This window comes from Marmota flaviventris, chromosome 9 (assembly GCF_047511675.1).
Source record: "Marmota flaviventris isolate mMarFla1 chromosome 9, mMarFla1.hap1, whole genome shotgun sequence".
In the NCBI taxonomy this organism is placed as follows: Eukaryota; Metazoa; Chordata; class Mammalia; order Rodentia; family Sciuridae; genus Marmota; species Marmota flaviventris.
The window spans coordinates 82,500,788-82,520,293 of NC_092506.1; the positions used below are offsets into that span (position 1 = coordinate 82,500,788).

At 39.0% G+C, this 19,506-nt stretch overlaps 1 long non-coding RNA gene across 1 annotated transcript; it reads left to right on the forward strand.

Annotated features, from left to right (window-relative positions):
• The first annotated feature begins 11,215 nt into the window (after positions 1 to 11,215).
• Positions 11,216 to 19,116, forward strand: LOC139707129 (uncharacterized). Its single transcript, XR_011708674.1, has 3 exons — positions 11,216 to 11,358; positions 12,743 to 12,826; positions 19,094 to 19,116. It is a non-coding gene; the product is annotated as an uncharacterized lncRNA (long non-coding RNA).
• The last annotated feature ends 390 nt before the right edge of the window (positions 19,117 to 19,506 follow it).

Genomic DNA, 19,506 nt, shown 5'->3' on the forward strand with positions numbered 1-19,506 from the left:
GCACTTCTCCTTCCTCATAAAATGACTGGGCAGATACATTTCCTCACAGCTTGCTGCCAAAGATTGTCCCCATCTCCACTATCTTTCAAGGACACCCCTGATTGTAATGCAGCTGCCATCATTTTTGGCTTGCACCCATGTGCTAATTTGACCTTACCACAAACTAAGCTTTTGTCTTTTCTTTCTCCTTCAACTGGTTTTATGACATAGTTTAACATAATAAAACTGAGGTAGTGACATGACAGTGCGGGCTACCTACTAATGCAGCTGCTCAAGCCTACTGATCCTGCTTGGGCTGTATTATGAATATATCATTTCCATCTTCTAATGGGCTACTGCTGTGCCCATCTGCTCTATGATTCAGAGTCCAACAGAACTCAACTCATAATGGTTGGTTCCAGAGGCATGGTCACTTGGCACCCCATACCCAAGTGGGCAATATTCCAGATGCTGTTTCTCAAAAGGCATATAATTCTACATTGCAGATGGCATGGCTTGGATCCAGGATCCCAGGGGCCTGTGTTGTAATTCTTGTCCTGAAGCTGTGATAACCTCCATACTAGGTCTTTCCCCCACAACAGGCACTCCCAACACCATAGCATCATACAGCTACAGAGGCAGGACTGCCTCAATGAATCCTGGGCCTGCTACAGAGTTCTTTCTGAATTCAGTCCCTACTCAAAGCTAGCAGCCTAAGGGAGCAGGGTGGAGTAGTGTTCCTAGGAGTGGAATATGATGTCTTCAGATTCCAAAGAGGTCTAATAGGTGCTGTGTTGCTTTCTCCATGGTAGAGGAGAAGAGATGCTTTAATTTGTCTTTTACTTTGGAGGTCATACTCCTTACTCCCAAACCTCTAAAACCTGACCAACTGACAGTATGAAGTTTATCTCTCATTCTCTGAAACTTAGGTATGTTATAAGGCCTTAAGCAAATCAGCCACCTTTTGCTTTTTTGTGTGTACAGCATGAAGTTAGTATATCATCAGTAACCTATGGGATATTTAGGTGATACAGATCTCCTGTGAACATATCATGACAGAGGATGGGAAAGCTAACATAGCCCTGAGCAAAATCCCTTTAAATTTCAGACATATGATCCAACAGACCTTATGAATATTGTTGTTTGTCCTATACAAATGCAAAGTCTTTCTAATTCTCTTTTTTTCTAGTTGGAATGGAAATAACATCTCTGTCAAATCAATGGCTACATACCATGGATTTGAGAACTTCCTTATCCTCTCTAGCTACAAAACATGTCTGGTACAGCAGCTGCAATTGGGATACTACTGGTTATGCCTACAATGAATTGGTTATGCCAGCAAAATTATTTATTCTCTAGGTTATATCTGGTTTCTGAAGGAGCAACACAAGCATATTAATCAGTGATATGATGATATGATGATTAGCACAACTTGTGGATTTTGTAGGTCTTTACTGGTAGTATAAACACTGCCCTGCCCCAAGAGGTAACTATTTATACTTCTATTCTACTCTAATACTAAAAGTCTATACTAATATATTCCAACTAGAAAAGAGGATTAGAAAGACTTTTAGTTTCAGAGGTAGCTCTTTATATTTTCCCACTGTAATAGCTTTGACACCATAAGCCAAGGAATCTATGTAGGGGATATTTCAAAGGAATCAGAAAATGTCTACTGGGTGAGTCCCTGAGCCCATTGAGCTCACTGGGAGCTATATTTTATCTAGGACTCCCCAGTACCTGACTCCCATAAGTCCCCTCCATCACAGAGGAACCATGATGTGTTTCAAGTCTCTAAATAATGATATAAATTCGATCCTTTATGTAATAGTCCTCAAAGTATCTGGGTATGTTCATTTCCCTAGTGTAATTTCACCTTAATAATAGCTATAAGTCTCTTTAAAGGAAACTCAAAGAGTCACTATAATTTATATTTGTTGTGCTTTCACAGAGCATGTCTCCTAGGAACCTGGCTTCTGCTTCAAGTAATGAGCTTCTGATCTAAAAATTGGCTCAGTGTCTGGGGTCATGACTTTTGTTGGGATGATCACCCTCAGCTAGTACCCTACTCCTTTATTCATTTGTTCTTTCTTTTCTTTCTGTTTTTAGTTGTAAATTGTTACAAACATCTTTGTTGGCTGTCCATTAATTTTGCCCCTCAGGCTGCCAAGCTCCTTAACCATCTTTCTAATACTTTATGTATCAAATTATTATTATGATAATTATGGGGTCCTGGACCCTGTGGTTAAGTGTTGGCACCTGGACCTTATTTGAAGGCCATAACTCTCCCGTGGCTGTTAAAGCTCTGTGATGGTCTTTCCTACAGTTAGCCCTGGTCTGAAAGGGATGGCCATCACTGAACTTCCCAGTGGTTCTGGTGACCTTCTCACTTGTGTATGCCCCCTGGATCCTCCTGTGAAGCATATTTCACTGTGGGGTCTTCTGATATCATGAAATATATCCAGGCAAGGACTCTTGCATTCCTTGACCTAACTTTGTTCCTTCCTTTACTCTCTATCAAGGAAACTGGGGCACCTCCACTTCGTTCAACATTGGTTATCACTATTTCTAAGCAGCTAAGAGCCAACCTACCAGCAAATTTGTTCCATTTTCTGCCAGGATATTAAATCTCATATCCCATGAAAGTACCCCCAGATCAACGAATTCTTATCAATCTTTTTTTTTTTTTGTACCAGAGATTGAACCCAAGGATGCTTAACCACTAAACCACATTCCTAGCCCTTTTCATTTTATTTTTTATTTTGAGACAAGGTCTCACTAGGTTGCCTACAGTTTCACTAAGTTGCTGAGGCTGGCTTTGAGCCTGCGATCCTCCTGCCTTAGCCTCATGAGCCACTGGGATTACAGGTGTCCGCAACTATGCCCAGCTACATTCCAGCTCTCTTGACCAAGCACTCTCAAAATTGAATCCCATTAGCACATGCTAGCTAATTCATGAAGATTTTTGGGTATAGAATTTCTGACCATCTCTCTTAGGCTCAGCATGTTTCCAATTGAGTTTTTCTGGAACAGCCAGGATGAGAGAAAGATTGGCTCCTGAGGGTTCTCGGCAGCATCTTCCATTACAGGAGAAATGCTAGCTCTCTAAGGGAAGAATGAACCACCTCATCAGACTCTTCTGCTGTACAGGGGTCTTTAGATTCAATATCCTTCTGAGTATTCACCCAGGTGTCCCTAGCCCATGATCCCAAACCTCTCTGAATCAGAGTCCTAACATTAAACTAACAAACCTGCCTTTACTTATCATTCCAATGTCCTTTGAGTCTCACTCCATCAGGTCTTTAATTTGCTGATCATCTTTGGCTTCTTTTCCACTACAGGAGGAAAAGAAAGCTGCCAAAGAGGTCTTTCAACTCTTACCTTTAGCCTTTACATATCAGTGACCTTCAGTTGTTTTTTTTTTATCACTCTTTAGGTTGTCAATGCAATTTATCAGTAACCAGTCAACTCTGCAGTCTTTTCAAGCGTTCCCTACCCCCCTCCCATGTCTTTCAAATACTTAAATCATTGTGATCACTGCAATAGTGATCTATTCCATCAGAACATAGTCCCATGTTGCCACTGTTGACATTGTCAGCAAATGAGCTACCACCTTGTACCAGAGGCCATCCATGCCCCAGCTTCCACTTAGGATAGCATCCTCTTTTCTGAGTGAAGACTGAGTGTGCCAGACCCATTGCCCATTTTATTGCCTTTTTTCCTTGGATAATTCTTGTACCAATTGTGTTCATTTATGTCCTTTAAGAAGCAGAAACCAAGACAGGATTAAACATATAAGAACTGTATTGGGGGAAAGCCTGTCTGTGAGGGAAAAGACTGCATTAATGCTGAAGTCATAATTCATAAAATTTAGCTCCCAGCCATGACACAGCAGTTTAGAAACACTAAGACAATTCCATTTCTAAGAGATGTCAGTCTCCTCAGATAGATATCTTTGGCTCCAGACTCCTTATTAGGTTGGGGTGAATTTTTCTTAGACTGGTATCACAGTCTGAGAGTCATCCTATCTAAAGATTTCCCTATTCCAAACATTTCTTTGAGGTACAAATTGAAAGTGAATTCTTGACAGTACATACATACAGGTACAAATGAATGCAAATTTATTTAGGATATAAACTATTTTGTTCAAGGTAGTTCCCTAAATTATACCTATAAAAGTATAATAATGAAAAAAAATGATAAATAGGGAAAATAAGAACAGTAAGGTATAATAAAACCAGCAGTGAACTGAGTCTATCCAATGCATGCCTCGGAGTCTTATGAACTGGCTTGACAGAATGGAAAAGAGAGAACTTAATCAAACCCAGGAAAGCACCAAGTACTAAAGGATAAAAGGAAAATAGAGAAGAGATTTCCACTAATGTCATCCTGAACAAAAGTACATCTATGAACAGAAAAGCAGTTGCAAGTCAGAGAAATGCAAATCAAAACCACCCTAAGATACCATCTCACTCCAGTAAGATTGGCAGCCATTATGAAGTCAAACAACAACAAGTGCTGGAGAGGATGTGGGGAAAAGGGTACTCTTGTACATTGCTGGTGGGACTGCAAACTGGTGCGGCCAATTTGGAAAGCAGTATGGAGATTCCTGGGAAAGCTGGGAATGGAACCACCATTTGACCCAGCTATTGCCCTTCTCGGACTATTCCCTGAAGACCTTAAAAGAGCGTACTACAGGGATACTGCTACATCGATGTACATAGCAGCACAATTCACAATCGCTAGACTGTGGAACCAACCCAGATGCCCTTCAATAGATGAATGGATAAAAAAAATGTGGCATTTATACACAATGGAGTATTATACAGCACTAAAAAATGACAAAATCATGGAATTTGCAGGGAAATGGATGGCACTAGAGCAGATTATGCTTAGTGAAGCTAGCCAATCCCTAAAAAACAAATACCAAATGTCTTCTTTGATATAATGAGAGCAACTAAGAACAAAGCAGGGAGGAAGAGCAGGAAGAAAAGATTAACATTAAACAGATACATGAGGTGGGAGGGAAAGGGAGAGAAAAGGGAAATTGCATGGTAATGGAGGGAGATCCTCATTGTTATACAAAATTACATATAAGAGGTTGTGAGGGGAATGGGAAAATAAACAAGGAGAGAAATGAATTACAGTAGATGGGGTAGAGAGAGAAGATGGGAGGGGAGGGGAGGGGAGATAGTAGAGGATAGGAAAGGTAGCAGAATACAACAGTTACTAATAGGGCATTATGTAAAAATGTAGATGTGTAACTGACGTGATTCTGCAATCTGTATTTGGGGTAAAATTGGGAGTTCAAAACCCACTTGAATCAAATGTATGAAATATGATATGTCAAGAGCTTTGTAATGTTTTGAACAACCAATAAAAAAAAAAGAAAAGCAGTTGCAAAAACTTCTGAAAATTTTCCATAGTTAGAGATCAAATTTGATAATATGCAATAATGCTAAATAAACATAAAGGACTCTGAAAGTACCTGTTAGTCAGTTATTAGTCATTCTAATAAAGTCCCACTTAAAAATATTAATTTCTACTACTGTCCTTAGAAGAAACATTTGAACTTGTTTGAGCCAATTGATCATAGGTTTCTTTATTGGTCCTAAAGAAAGATGGGTCCATGATTGGAATAGACATTACCTAGTTTGGGACCTTGAAAATATCATACTTCACTGGTTTACCTTTCCCACTCCCCATCAGGATGGGTAGTGGGAGGTGGTTTCACCTTGGCAGGAGGAAAGCAATGCCACTATGATAATGTAACAGTGTTACACAGAATTGGCACCTGGATAGGGATGCTGAGCTCACAGTGGTGCCAACTTTGCATGCCCCGCTACCCTTGTCCCTAATTACACTTTGCCTTTAGCTACTCATTTATAATAAAGTGTCCTGAAACACTGAAGCATAACAGATTTCAGGAGAGATTCTGGCAAGAGTGAAGAATGGCTCTCCATGGTATATACAATACCCCAGGGGTAGCAGGTGAGGCTGTTAGAAGAATGAAAAATCCAGCAGTGCTTCTGTCAGTCCTTCTGTCAGGAAAAGAGAGTGGCTGCTCAAAAAGAAGCACATTAATCATGTATAAGGATATTCAAATACACTCTTGCCATCTCAGAAAATGGCACTAAAACCCACCTAGCTGCTTAGGCTGAAAACCTAGGAGTAACAATTCCATTTTATTTTTACTCTGTCATACATAGCATCCAAACCACTAGCATGCCCTGTCTTCTGTATTTCTGCCATCACCCTGAGCCCACCCATTTCTTTGTTTCCACAGATCTGATTGTGATTTGAGCACCATCATTTTTTACCAGGCTACTGGAACTACCTCCTTATTGATCACCCTGATGATTCCTTCTTGCTCTCTTACAAGTGCATCTTCTTCATGGAAGCTGGCTATCTTTCTGAAATGTACATTGGATCAAGTCACTCCTATGGCTAAAACCCTCTGGTGGTTTTCTAATGTCCTTCAAATAATATCCATTGTTCTTCCTATGATTTACAGAGCCCTACATAATTTTACTCTGCCCTCTTCACGGAACTCATCTTATATCCGTATTCTTTCCATATTTTAGGCACATAGAATTTAGGTTTTCCCTTTAATTTTGCCTACCTCTGAGCCTTTTTGCTTCCTATTTCCTCTACCCAGATTTTCCCTTGTAAGACTTTACTCAAATCTTTGAACTAACATCAAAGAGACAATGGCAATCCAGAGTCATCCTTAAAAATGACATTTAGTGTCTGTGGTTATTATTTTTGTTTAATTTTTCATTTTTTAAGAACATAGATGGATCTTATTACCTATTTTTGGAAGCATCAGTGTTTTCCTGCTTTATCAAGATATAATTGGCAAATAAAAATTTGAATATATTTAAGCTATACAATGTAACATTTGGATTTGTGTATATATTGTGCAATGACTACCACAATCAAGCTATCTAACACATCCATCAGCTCATGTAGTTATCATCTGGGAGGAAGGTAAGTGTGTGGAGAGAACACTAAGGTCTACTCTCAGCAAATCTCAAGTACATATTATTATAAACCATATTAACATGCTGCACATTAGGTCTCTAGAACTTGTGCATCTCATAGCTGAGAAGGCTGGGGGTGGCAGAAGAGGAGAGATTGGGGTCACAGTACAAACTTCCAGCAGCTGCTTATATCAGAGATGCTTTGATCTTGTTTGGTTTTTGGTTTTTGATTTTTTTTTTTTTGGTTTTTGTTTGTTTTAGTTTGTTTCCCACTTAGGAAATGGAAAGTCTTTGTCAGACTGTGACTAAGTTCTTTTCAATCTAAATTCCTGCCTTTAAAATGGAGCTTCTTCTTTTAAGTGACTCCCTTCAACCCATTCTCAAATATGTTACCTCAGGTCAGGGGGTGCAGAGGGTTGTGTCTAAAAGGAATACTTTCTCTAAACCCAATAATAACCAAACACTAGCTGTAGAAGCTGACCTGAGAAAATCTATGATGAGTACACTTCTCAAGTTCAGGAAAAAAAAAAAAAAATGAGGCGGGGACACTTACACCAAACCATCTTATGTTCTTCCTTTTGTTTGTTTTTTTAAAGATTCACTCTAACGTTCCTAGCAAACAACAATCTCTATTTCTTTAGACCTCAAACTTTAATGTGCTTTGGAATGAGCCAGTGTGCTTGTGAAAAACAGATCACTGGACCCTTTTCCTGCAATCAGAGATTGAAGTGCAACCCAGGACTCTGCATTTTAAAAAACACTCCAGGTGACTGCTTGGTGCAAGTGGTGCAGAGTGCACATGTTGAGAATCACTCACTTACTTCTTGGTCTGGCAAACACCATTTCACTAATAAAAGAATACTCCAGTGGTGGATTCCTGGGAGCAATATAAATGATGGAATTTGAGCAAGCCATCACCTTGCACTATTCCCAGGGATTTCGTTCCACACAACACCATGGAATTGTGCTTCATGGGTTCCATTCATGTTGTATGCTCTTCTCTGTGAAAGATGCTCCTAGACTGGTAGGAGAGGTGGCCCTCTCAAGGGAAATACAGATACCTCAGTCTAAGAGAAATACCTATGTCCTCATTCAGCTATTACAAACTGGTTTCTTTTTATGTAGAGAATGGTGATAATAGATGCCTCATATGGCAGTTACCAACCTTTCCCTAGTTACAGCCATACTTTAATCCTTTCCCAGATACAATTCTGAGAAAGGAAATTTCTTGATCTCACCCTATCCCCAATATTTCCAGAACACAGGTTTTTCTCTGTTTCTCTCCAAGACACCTTGAAACCCTGTTGCCTCATCTCTTGAATGGCTTGCAACCCCTCCCTTTAATGACTACAAGGACCTTTCCTTGTGTTGCCTTTTTTTAAAGTCATGAACTCCAACTTCTCTTGGTTAGGAAAGGTTTTCCTCTAATTGGTGACCTCAGCTTCTTTTGATGGGACAGATTCCTTTCTTGTGAATATTTAAAAACCACCAAAGAAAACACGACATGTTATGAATAAGGTTATACAGACTTACCACAATTGCAATGTACCCAACCTAAAGAAGCCATTTCCTGCCCAGAGGTAGGTCAGGAGAGGAACCATACTCATATTTGCTATCTAAAGCTTCATTCTAAAGAGCAGCTGTGTAAATTAATCACTCTTTAGGTCAAAGAGACTTTGTGGGGACAGGTTTTTGGAGGACATGACTGTGTACTTGAAATAGACTAGCCACACTACAGGTATGCTACTGAATCATTTAACTCCCAAGTTAAAAACTCAGGATGAGAAGTAGTGTTAATCTACCCATTTTATAGATGAGGAAGCTGTGAAACAGTTACTTGCTGAAAACAACATAGCAAGTAATTGGCAGGGCCAAAATTTGCATCCAGGTGTGTATGATTCCAGAATCATAGTTAATCACAAAAGCATACCTCCTAGGACAAGGCCAAAGTCTATATATTGTGAGATTTTTCAGGTATTTTCTATCATAAAATTCCTATTAATAGGCAACTTGAATTGGGACTTTTTAAAAAAGCCATTATAAGCAGGGCTATAGCCTGAGAATAAGGTTTTCTTCCTTAACTTGCAAGCACTGCTAGAAAACATTTCTGGAATATTCTAGGAAATAAATCAACTCTAATCCTGAAACACAGAACCAGAAGCCTCGGGAAAGAGGATTAGGGATGGTGACTCTTTATGGGGAAATAAAAGGAAAGTTCTGCTGATTCAATCACTGATTAAATTTCACTGGACAACTTTAGGAAGCTATGGTTAGCAAAATGCTTTAAGAAGTAGAAGTAGATGAGCAGGTGCTTGAGGTACAGTCAAGAGTTGCTCTACCTCAGACAGGTTTAGCCTGCTTTACCCCTTGCTTCATTCTTCACAGTCTCCTTTCTAATTTGCTGTCCAGAAATGGATTTGCTATGTACGACTTCTAACTTTCCAATAAAATGTCAGTGAGCCTCTCTTTCCAGATCTGGCAATTAAATGCTATTGATTACTTAAAATATGCCCTCAGCCTCTGACACACCATGTGACACACACTGTCACACTTTATCCCATATCCTGCTTCTCCAAAACCAACATCATTACCTGAAATCGTATCCTATTATATTACATTATAATATTTTTAGTGTGTTTTGTTATATTATTTATTCATTTATTATGTCTCTGTCTAGATACTAAGTTCCATGAAGGAACCTCATCAATTTCATTCATTCCCACATTCCCAGCACATGAAATGGTCCCTAAAATATAGTAGGCACTCAATAAATAGTTTTTTAGATGAATGAGTCGATTATGATATAGACTGTTGTAAGAGGTTTTGAGGGAGTTACTACATAACATTTTTTAGTGTTCACTGTCTCATAGGCCTGTTCTGACCACTTACATCCTTCAATTAACTGTTTTAACAGTCATTATATTTCTATGGGGTAGTTACTGTTAATATCCTCATTTTACAGATAAGGAAAGTGAAACAGAAACTAGATAACTTTGCTCAATGTCACAAAATGAGGAATTGGCAGAGCCACAATGAGATGTGAATTGTCTAGCTACAAGGTTCTTTCAACCATCACACTAAAATAAGATGAGACACTGTGAGCTTGTTTGGGAAGAATATTCTTGCCCACATGAAAAATGAAGTTCACAGTGAATAACAAATGAAGGTAGACTGCTCATTTCTAAGGGCAGAGAGAAGAAAAGGTTCCCAGAGGACTGATGTTGTCAAGGAAGGGCTCATGGAGAATCTGAAATCTGAGCTGGTTCTTGAGTAATGGCCCTCGTAGTGCTGGAGGTCTCCTCTCTCTAGAGGCCCAGGGCTTATAGTACAAAAGGCTTGTTCCAGGAAAGACGTAGAAGATCAATGGTCATAGGCTACTTCTTGAAGCTTCTGTTTGTCTTGGCTTCAAGGCCTTCACTGATACTTGTAAGGCAGGAGGGAAGGTCAGAGTTAGCTCATGTCAGTCTCCTGAGACATTCCAATGGAGGCAGCATTGCCTTGGGACACCAGTGGCCCAGGAGTCAGGAATCCCTCCTGGAAGAGGCAAGATAATCAAGAAACACTTCATTTTGGCTTCTGCTTTGAGAACTGAGCTATTATTACCAGAGTGTTTAGCTTTGATAATAAGGACTAGTCAGCACTTGTTGGGAATTTTCCAAGTGAAGTCAAAATGTCTATGCATGATTCACTCTGATTGCTGTGATGATTACAGGATGTCTAAAGATTGGCGTTGCTGTCAAAGGGAGCTGGGATTATTCATTCTCTTCTGGGTTAGGGTCTGAGAAGGAATCTTTAACACTGCAGGGTTTCAGTGAGGTGGGAAATGTGTCAGAGAACAACACACAAGGAAGGCTCCCATTTCTGACTGCGCCATCCACAGATGTTCCACAAGACTCTGGTGGTGGTACTTTCAATCCCTTCTATTCATCAGGGCAGCAGCATTCATGACTCAATGAGCTAAGAATTAGAATCCTTTCTCTAGAAAATTGGTTTTTGAAAGTGCCTGGTGGGTATGACTAAGAGGTTTTGTTCACTGGGGTTTCAGTTGATGTTTGTGTTTTTTCTTATTATGACTTGAAGGAAAAATCCGAAATCTAAAATTAGCCCTTGTTTTTTCAACTTGAAACTTTGTAAACACACCAGCAGTGGTGTGTGAGTGTGTGTGTGCGTGTGTTTTGCAATAAGCAATATTATAATTTCTTGACATTTTCATTGCTGTTTCTTGACATATTTAGTGAGGTTTTAAAGGTTTCTTCAGAAGGAAAACGAAAAAGAAAAAAAGAAAAAAAATGGCTGTCTTCCAAATCACCATATGTTTCCAATTGCAAATTCAAAAGCAGAGACAGGCCTTAACTCAAGCTGTGCAGACTTTTGTGGGGGTTATGGAGCTCAGGAGGTAAGTTCTCTTCTTAAATTTACTTACTAAAATTTCAGTGTTACTCAGTGACAAATGATTGATTAGAAGGAAAATAAAGAATTTAGCAAATATTTGCTGAGGACCATTTATATGTAAGACATTGGATAGGGAGGAACAAAAAAGCTTAGATAAAATCTAATTGGGGATAAAAGATGCAAAAGAAAACAAATATCCAATAAAGGGTGGTAAATGAATTATTTCCACACAGAAATTCTCCAGGACATCAAAGAGTAAGGAGTGACCTATTAAAGAATGATTCACAGATGAGTTCAAATTTAGGCTGGTCTTGAAGATGCATAGTAGGACATTTCAGGTGAAAGGAACTTTAGAGCTAGAGTCACAATGGTGGAGCTGTGCAAGCATACCCAAGCCTAGTGACTGGCCTGTGTGGCTGGACTGCACTTACATAGAGACAAGGATGGGCTAATGGAGAAAGTATTGAAAAAGTAAGTAGAAGATTATGGTGGACTGGAATGTCAGGTTTGGTGTATTATTGTTATCATTGTTATTTAAATTTTATTTAGGCCAAACAACAATTTTTTGAATTGTGTTTTGATTGTGAGCCCATTTTATAGATGAGGAAAAGGAGACTTGGAGATACTGAGTAATTGTCTGATGTCAAATGACAGATATTTGGTAAAGCCAGACTTAAACTAATGTCTTGAACTGATGTTTGATCCCAAATCCTTTTAACTTCTCTAGCTTCAGTGGCTAAGTAGACTTGAGTGATAACTGCTAAGAGCCAGTAGGTGAGATATTCAGCAAAAGCAATGCTATTTTTAAGCAGGGAAAAGAAATTAGAATGGGTAAATTAAAGAACAGCTGCTTGGACCCAAGGTGACCATATAAATGTAGTAGGACTCTTTCAGCTGTTATCTCTGGGTGAATCCTCATCAGGAACCTCCTCACTTAATCCTAGATTCTTTAGCCTCCCACTTAGACAGTTCTTCTTCCAAATTAATGCTTCTGGGAAACATTCATTAAAAAGCAGATGCCAGATAGGAAGGCAGAATAATTCAGGATTATCTACAGGCATGGTGGTCCAATATTTCCTATTTGAATAATTGTCCTTCTTGGAGCACTTAATGATTTTTCTAAGTCAAAGTTTCTTGAGTCAAATACAGCAACTAATGCTCCAATGCACAGTGAATCACTGAAGTGATAGGGAGCTAGGGCCTCAGAACTATTTTGTTTGTGAGTAACATGAATCTAATTGGAAAAAGCATTTATGTCTTCATGCTACTGGAAAACAAGGGGCTGAAGTGGTTTCAAGCATAGCAAAATCCAGGTACTCAAATGGTATGTGTAATTTGTCTTTTTCCATCTCTAAATTCTGCTGTCCTCAATATTGGTTTATCCTCAGATTGATTCTTCAAGTGGTGGCCAATATGATTAAGAACAGCTCCAGGCTTATATCTCTCAGCTCACCTTCCTCAATGAAATGAAGGTATGTGATTTATGGAATACTTCTTTCTGTATAAATGCAACAAAATTCCCAGCACTGCATCTTACTGGTCCAACTTGAGTCCACATGCTTATTCCTACCCCAAGCACACTGGCCAGGAAATGTCATGCTATTATTGCTAGTTCAAGCCTTCTCCAAGAATTAAGGGGTTTGTCTAGCTGCACCCCAAACTCAAGATATAAGAGTGAGAAATGGATGTTCCTTCAGGGGAAACTGGGTTAATGTTACTAAAAGAAAAAACAATGGTCACTGGGCAGTTGTTATTATAAGTTGAAGGCACCATTGGTATAAGGAGTGGAGAAAAGGCAAAAGAAATAGCAGTGGGAGAGTCATCTAACACTACAACAAATCAGAAATTTTATATATATATATATATATATATATATATATATATATATATATTGTGATGGAGATTTAACCCAGGGGCACTTAACCACTGAGTCACATCCCCAGCCCCTTTTATTTTGACATAGGGTCTTGCAAAGTTTCTTAGGGCCTCACTAAATTGCTGAGTCTGGCCTTGAATTTGTGATCCTCCTGTCTCAGCCTCCCAAGTTGCTGGGATTAGAGGCATGAGCCACCGCGCCCAGACAGATTTCTTATTTTTTTATGGTAGGCCTATGCCTGAAAATAGCTTCTCTGACCCCATCACTGACAACCTTCTTGCTACACCCTTTGCTCCAGACTTGTCAAACAAGCTGGACTCCATCTCACATCCAGGCCTTTGCATAAGCTGCTCCTTACTGTGGAATGTGGATCCACCCACCCACCCAGTATCCACCTGGTAAATGTGTATTTTCACATCTTCAAACATATTTCCCCTTCTGAACATCAGACATTCTTTTCTATCAGCTCCTATAACATCACAATTTTACTTTTTTCTTTGTTTCTTCTTCTTTTTAGTGACTATTACTTTCTGATTCCTTTGGGAAGATTGACTTGTAATAGGTGGCCTCATTAAGTTCTAGAAGTATATTGAATACAGTGTTTCTTAATTGCTGTCTGTGAGGAGGCAAGGAAAGACCAGTCCCTTCCTTACAGCTGACGTGTCACAGATCCTACAAACAGGGGATCAATACCCGTGTGAATTAATATCAGTCCTTAGCAAAATCGCATAACAAGGTCTGAGACCTAATTTCCTGCTCTATCTTCTCAGATAACCAACTCTGTATTTCTCACAAAATACAAATATTTTTAGAGAGATAACATAGAAAATCTAAAACGTTTTCAAGACTAATTTGATTTGTCCCTTTTGAAATCAGGCTCCATGCTAAGTAACCCTTGGAGGTCCCTTCTGGCTGTTCTTGATGTGGAAAGGTCCTCCTGGTAAAGCCTTCCTCATCAGATAGCATGACTTTGAAGGTCAATAGAATAAGCTTTAAAAGATGGCAGGCCATTCCAGGTTCCAACCCTGCCTGAATGAGAAGTCAATATCCAGTTTTACATAACCCACTTTACTCTACATGGGAAACTCCAGGGAAACCTTTTTTGGGAAAATTGTTTGGCCACAATTTTTCACAATGTGGCAGATTTACGACAGAAATATTCAGACATTTTATAATAGTGTTTCCAAAGAGGCCACTGACAAACTCTGGGGCCCTGACTCTTCTCCAGACAGAACTCTCACCTTACTTGTAAATTGCAAGGATTGTGACGGTAAGATTGCCAAGCTGCTAGAATGTAGCGAGTCCTGCCCAACCAGCCTGTCAGAGAATGAAGTGATTTATAAGCCAGAGTCTGAAGGAACCAAAAGTGAAAACATAAATGAAAGCCTCTGAAGGGGATTGCTGAGGATAGTTTTCTTTCTTCATCTTTCCTGGATGCTCTGGGGCAGACTTAGAAAATAGGCTCTTGCAGAAGTCCATTCCAAAGTCACAGCCGACATTAATAATCACTTAGGTCACTTCTTCTCTTAGGACATGAACCGGTTCCCATCATCCTTCTCATCACAGCCAAATACTTAAGGAGGCACATGAAATAAAACCCATCTTCTCTTGAAATTCTTTTCTATGGCTTTCCACTGAGCTCCAGTATTATGTTTTCCTACTCGAACCAAATCTCACTGATTGTCTATTATTTCTCCTCTCCAAATGCTATTTGAGAATTTTCATCATTCTGTACATTTAAGCATTTATTTTCCCTCTATTTTGCACTAAAATTGTAAGATTCTTAATATGCTCTTCTGTATCCATAGCTTTCACAGTGCCAGTATATGCACAAAAATAACTTACTGATTGAGTCAATGAGTTTTGAACAAATAATTTAGCTTTTGAGTATGAGAGAAGGAACTAACATTTATTCAGCAATACTTATGTGCCAGGTAACAAGATAAGTGCTTTACATACATTATCTAATTTAATGCTATCTGTAGAACTTGGAGGTTAAGTTTTATCATCCCCACTTTTGTTGGTTAAGGAATTCAAGTTCAGAGAATTTGCAAAACTGATTAGTAATAAAAAAAATATCTTAGAAGAAGTAATAGATTTAAGACTGGCAGCACTTAGAGAAGTCCGTCAGAAGAAATTGGGATATATAACACAATGTCATATTTTCAGAAGTGAAGTTCAGTATACTTGTTAAATTCCATATTCTGCTAGTGGAAGAAAGGAGACTAGTTTAAATCAAAATTATCATAGAAAATCCAGGAAGCATGACAACTATAATAACAGAAAGATTAAAAGCTCTGTTTTTGTAAGATATATATTTCCAAATTCCCATCCACTATTATTGCTATAAAAAGGTTGTCACTCTTGTGGTTAAAATCACGCATTTGCACATTGTTTAAAAACTATGATGAATAAAACACTTTTTTCAGCCCCAAAGAGCTTATGATCTACTGGATAGGACCAAACATTAGCATAAAAGTGTATTACAAGGGAGAGATGAAGAATAATATATGCAGAAGATATTAAGAAACCCTGAAGAAAAATTCTTGTCCATGCTGGGGAGTCTCAAAATTTTCTTGCAGGAGTTACAACTGTGTTTTTCCTGATCACTACTGTTTCACCAGTACCTAGCATAAGCCTGATGCCTAATTTGAGCTTGGCAAGCATTTATGGCATAAGCAAATGAATGTGTGAATGATTGAGCTCTCAGTGCTAAAGTCAATGAGGAATTAGACACAGGGGGAAAGTTTTGGAGTTTTAGCTCAGACAGTAGAGCATGAAATCTACCATTCTGTCACCAGACAGGGCTTTGAAGTCCCTCCAAGGGGACAGTGGAACTCAACTCTGCCCAAGTGTGTTCTTGACCTATGCCACTGTAAAGAATTTTAGGACACATCAAAATCAAGGCATAAGTTGAGATTTATTAGAGGACAGCAAAGCTATACACACCCTAAAGGCAAGGTGTAGGTACCTTGTGCCTCCCAGAGAAAAGAATATGAGTGACACACCTAAGGTTGAGCTCTGTGACTATACATGATTTTCATGGGAAGAAATGTTCAGGTTCTCAGGCAAGCTTCTCTGAGAATCAAATCCCGTGTCAATCATTTGATATTTGGGGTTCACAATATTCTGTTTTGGTGGCCATAAATCAGTTGTGGGCATATGGTGTAGATCTTTGAATCTGGTATCATTTAAATTGTTTTTGTTCTAGTTGATCTGATAGGAGAATACCCTAGAAGTTTTGATTATCTAACTAATGAGACAAGCATGACTGGTTATGTTCATAGATCCAGATCTCCATCCACTAGAGGCCTCTTTCTCTTCCCAAAAGCCCACTTATTTCAATTTTATGGATAAAGAAAATGTGATACACATTTGCATGGAATACTATTCAGCCATACATATAGATGCAGTCCTGTCATCTGTGACAATATGAATGGAACTGAAGGACATTATGTTAAGTGAAATAAGCCAGGCATGGAAAAACAAATAGGACACTATCTCACTCACATGTGGAATCTGAAAAAGTGGAGCTCAATAGAAGTTGAGAGAAGAATAGTGGTTACCAAAGGCTAGAGAGAGTAAGAAGAAAGGGGAATTGAAGAGGTTGGTCACTAGGTAGAATGTTAGAAGAAATAAATTCTGTTGTTCTATGGAACACCAGAGTGAGTACACTTAATAATAAAACACTGTCTAAACATAGCTGGAAAGGAGGATTTTGAACATACTCAGCAAAAAAAAAAAAAAATTATAAAAGTTTATGGTCATGGATATGCTAACTACCGGATTTGATCATTGATCAATGTATACATAAATCAAAACATCACACTGTACCTGCCACTCTGTATGAATATTATATATTTTTTTAAAATAGGAACAAGGGATACTGCAGAAACAAAGGCACACAGGAAAGTAATCAGATAGCCTGTAGAAAGCTTATAATTGGTCTTACATTGCTGGAGCATAAAATATTCAGAGGAGAGTAAAACATAATGGGATCTAGAGAAGCAGGCCTGGGCCAGATTCAGAGGTAATAGTGGAAATATAGGGCCACTGTCACAGTACACGCATCAGGCCCTCAGACTAGACACTGGTTCAGCAGACACCACGAGGATGTGTGTTGCCTTTTTAGATGCCTAACTGTGGGAGAAAGAAGGGAGTGGAGCCATTGAACAGGTGTCTAGACTGTTCATCTTGAGCAGGCAGAGAGAAGGCTGAGTGTACACACCAGAAGAGAGATGTAGTATAGGGCCTGTGGAAATTGTGTTCTCATTACGCTCTTTCCTCAGTGAAATAGATGAGGCCAGGTCACAGGTGAGAGTAAGGACACAAGAGAAGGGGCTGGAGGTTTGTCCAGCTGTGGAATAGTCATGCAAGAGAAAGCAAGAGTGAATCGAGTGGGGCCTGCAGCAGGGAGGATGAGCAGTTCTAAGAACCCATTTAAGGTTAACAGTCATGAGACCAAAGCGAAACCACTGCTATGAATTTCTGTTTGTTTTTCCTAGCAATGTTGAACTGCATGAGTGCTGGGGTGTGAGAGATGGTGTGGGATTTAATCAAAGTTGGGTTGCTAAGCCTGGCACCATAGAATTCTCTGTAGAGTTTCAGATAGTCTGTATTACGATAGGGGAGGGGATAGATGATTTCTCATGTTATCTCTTGAATGAATTCCACATACACACCCCTGCTATCTCTAAATTTCTTGGAAATTACCAACTGGCTTCCTTTTCTCATTTCCCATTTAGTTTTTACCCTGCTTCTCTGGATGCTGCATCCAGTCTTCTTTGTGGATCTTTTCTATTTCAATCTACCTCACTTCCTGCTCTCCACATTAGCCCTGGGCTATCTTATCTACTCCCATGGTTTTCAGTACCACATATTTGTAGAGGGTTTCAAATACCTCTCTAGAGTTCCTATCTCTCTCCTGATCTCCAACTAGCCTTTCCTACTCCATACTGGGTCTAACCATTAAGTTGCTTGTCCCACAACAGAAGCTCAAATGTCATAAATAATTTATTATTTAAATATATAATATTTAATAATTATATAGTATTCTCTAAATCAGTATTTCCACTCTTTACCAGACTGTTCTATTTAGAAGCCTGGTAAGTCATTTGATATCATCCCATATATCCTATTAATTATCAAGCAACCATCAACTCTACCTTCTTGAGATAGTTCTGAATTTCCCAAATTACTGGCAATGAATATAAAATTTAAAAAATTCTCAATTAGTTAAAAATACTTATTTTAATATCAATGTGAACCAGGTACTCATATCACCTCTACACTCTTAGAAAATTTACCATAGTCTCTGTGTACAGCCTGACAGTTTTGGGCATCTGCAAAAAGAGACTAGAAGCAGAGCCATGAATATTTAATCTGTTTCTCATTGAACTATCCAAAAAAAAAAAAAACCCACCAGGAATGGAAACTCCACCCACTGACCATTTCTAGTTGCTCAACTCAACATTCTCACATTTATGTTTGGAGTTAAAAGAGAAAATTCAAAGCAAAACTGTGGGTCTTTCAGCTTTACTGTGGTAGTTTTCCACAGGTGCACAGGTGAGAACTTACCTTCCCATTTAGAGCTGCTGTACTTCATGACTTCTAAAAGCAAATCAAGCTGAGCTGAGTTCTTGGAAAATGCTGGGTAGCTAGGGCATATCAAAGGGAATTTGAAGTGGTTTATGTGGTTTGAAAATTCTTGGGGCAAAACTGCCTTCCTGTCGCTTTTGGAAACTACAGTACAGAATTGGAAAGGAGGTAAACAACAGGAACTCACCATTTGGTTTGCTTCCCATTTGTACTTAGCTAATTATTTCATCCTAACAAGAGAACTTGTTTCTCTGTTTCTCCCCAGTACTGACGGCCCCCTCCCGCCCCCACCCCTCTATCCCACTCTCTGAGGATTGCTGCAATCATGGGACACTTGGACAATGAAAGCCACCAGCTTACTTTCATTTTATACCCAATTGGAGCAAGATACCTTCTGCCATGCAAACCAAGGAAAGAATTTTCTCATCAGCTCTCTTCACACCCTGCTTCATTATGCCTAGAATGGATGGAATTCATTTGATATGCAATTAGTCATCACAGCAAGAGCAGGAATATTAAAAATTTCAAAGTAATTGTTGATGGTCATGAATACAAAGTAAGGTTAGTAGTCTTGTCCAATGTCCCCACCTGCCCATGTTGACATATATTCATAACAATATCTGGGCAAGTCTCTCCTTTTCCTTCAGCCTCAGCAGGGCCTTGTGTTGTAACCTCTTC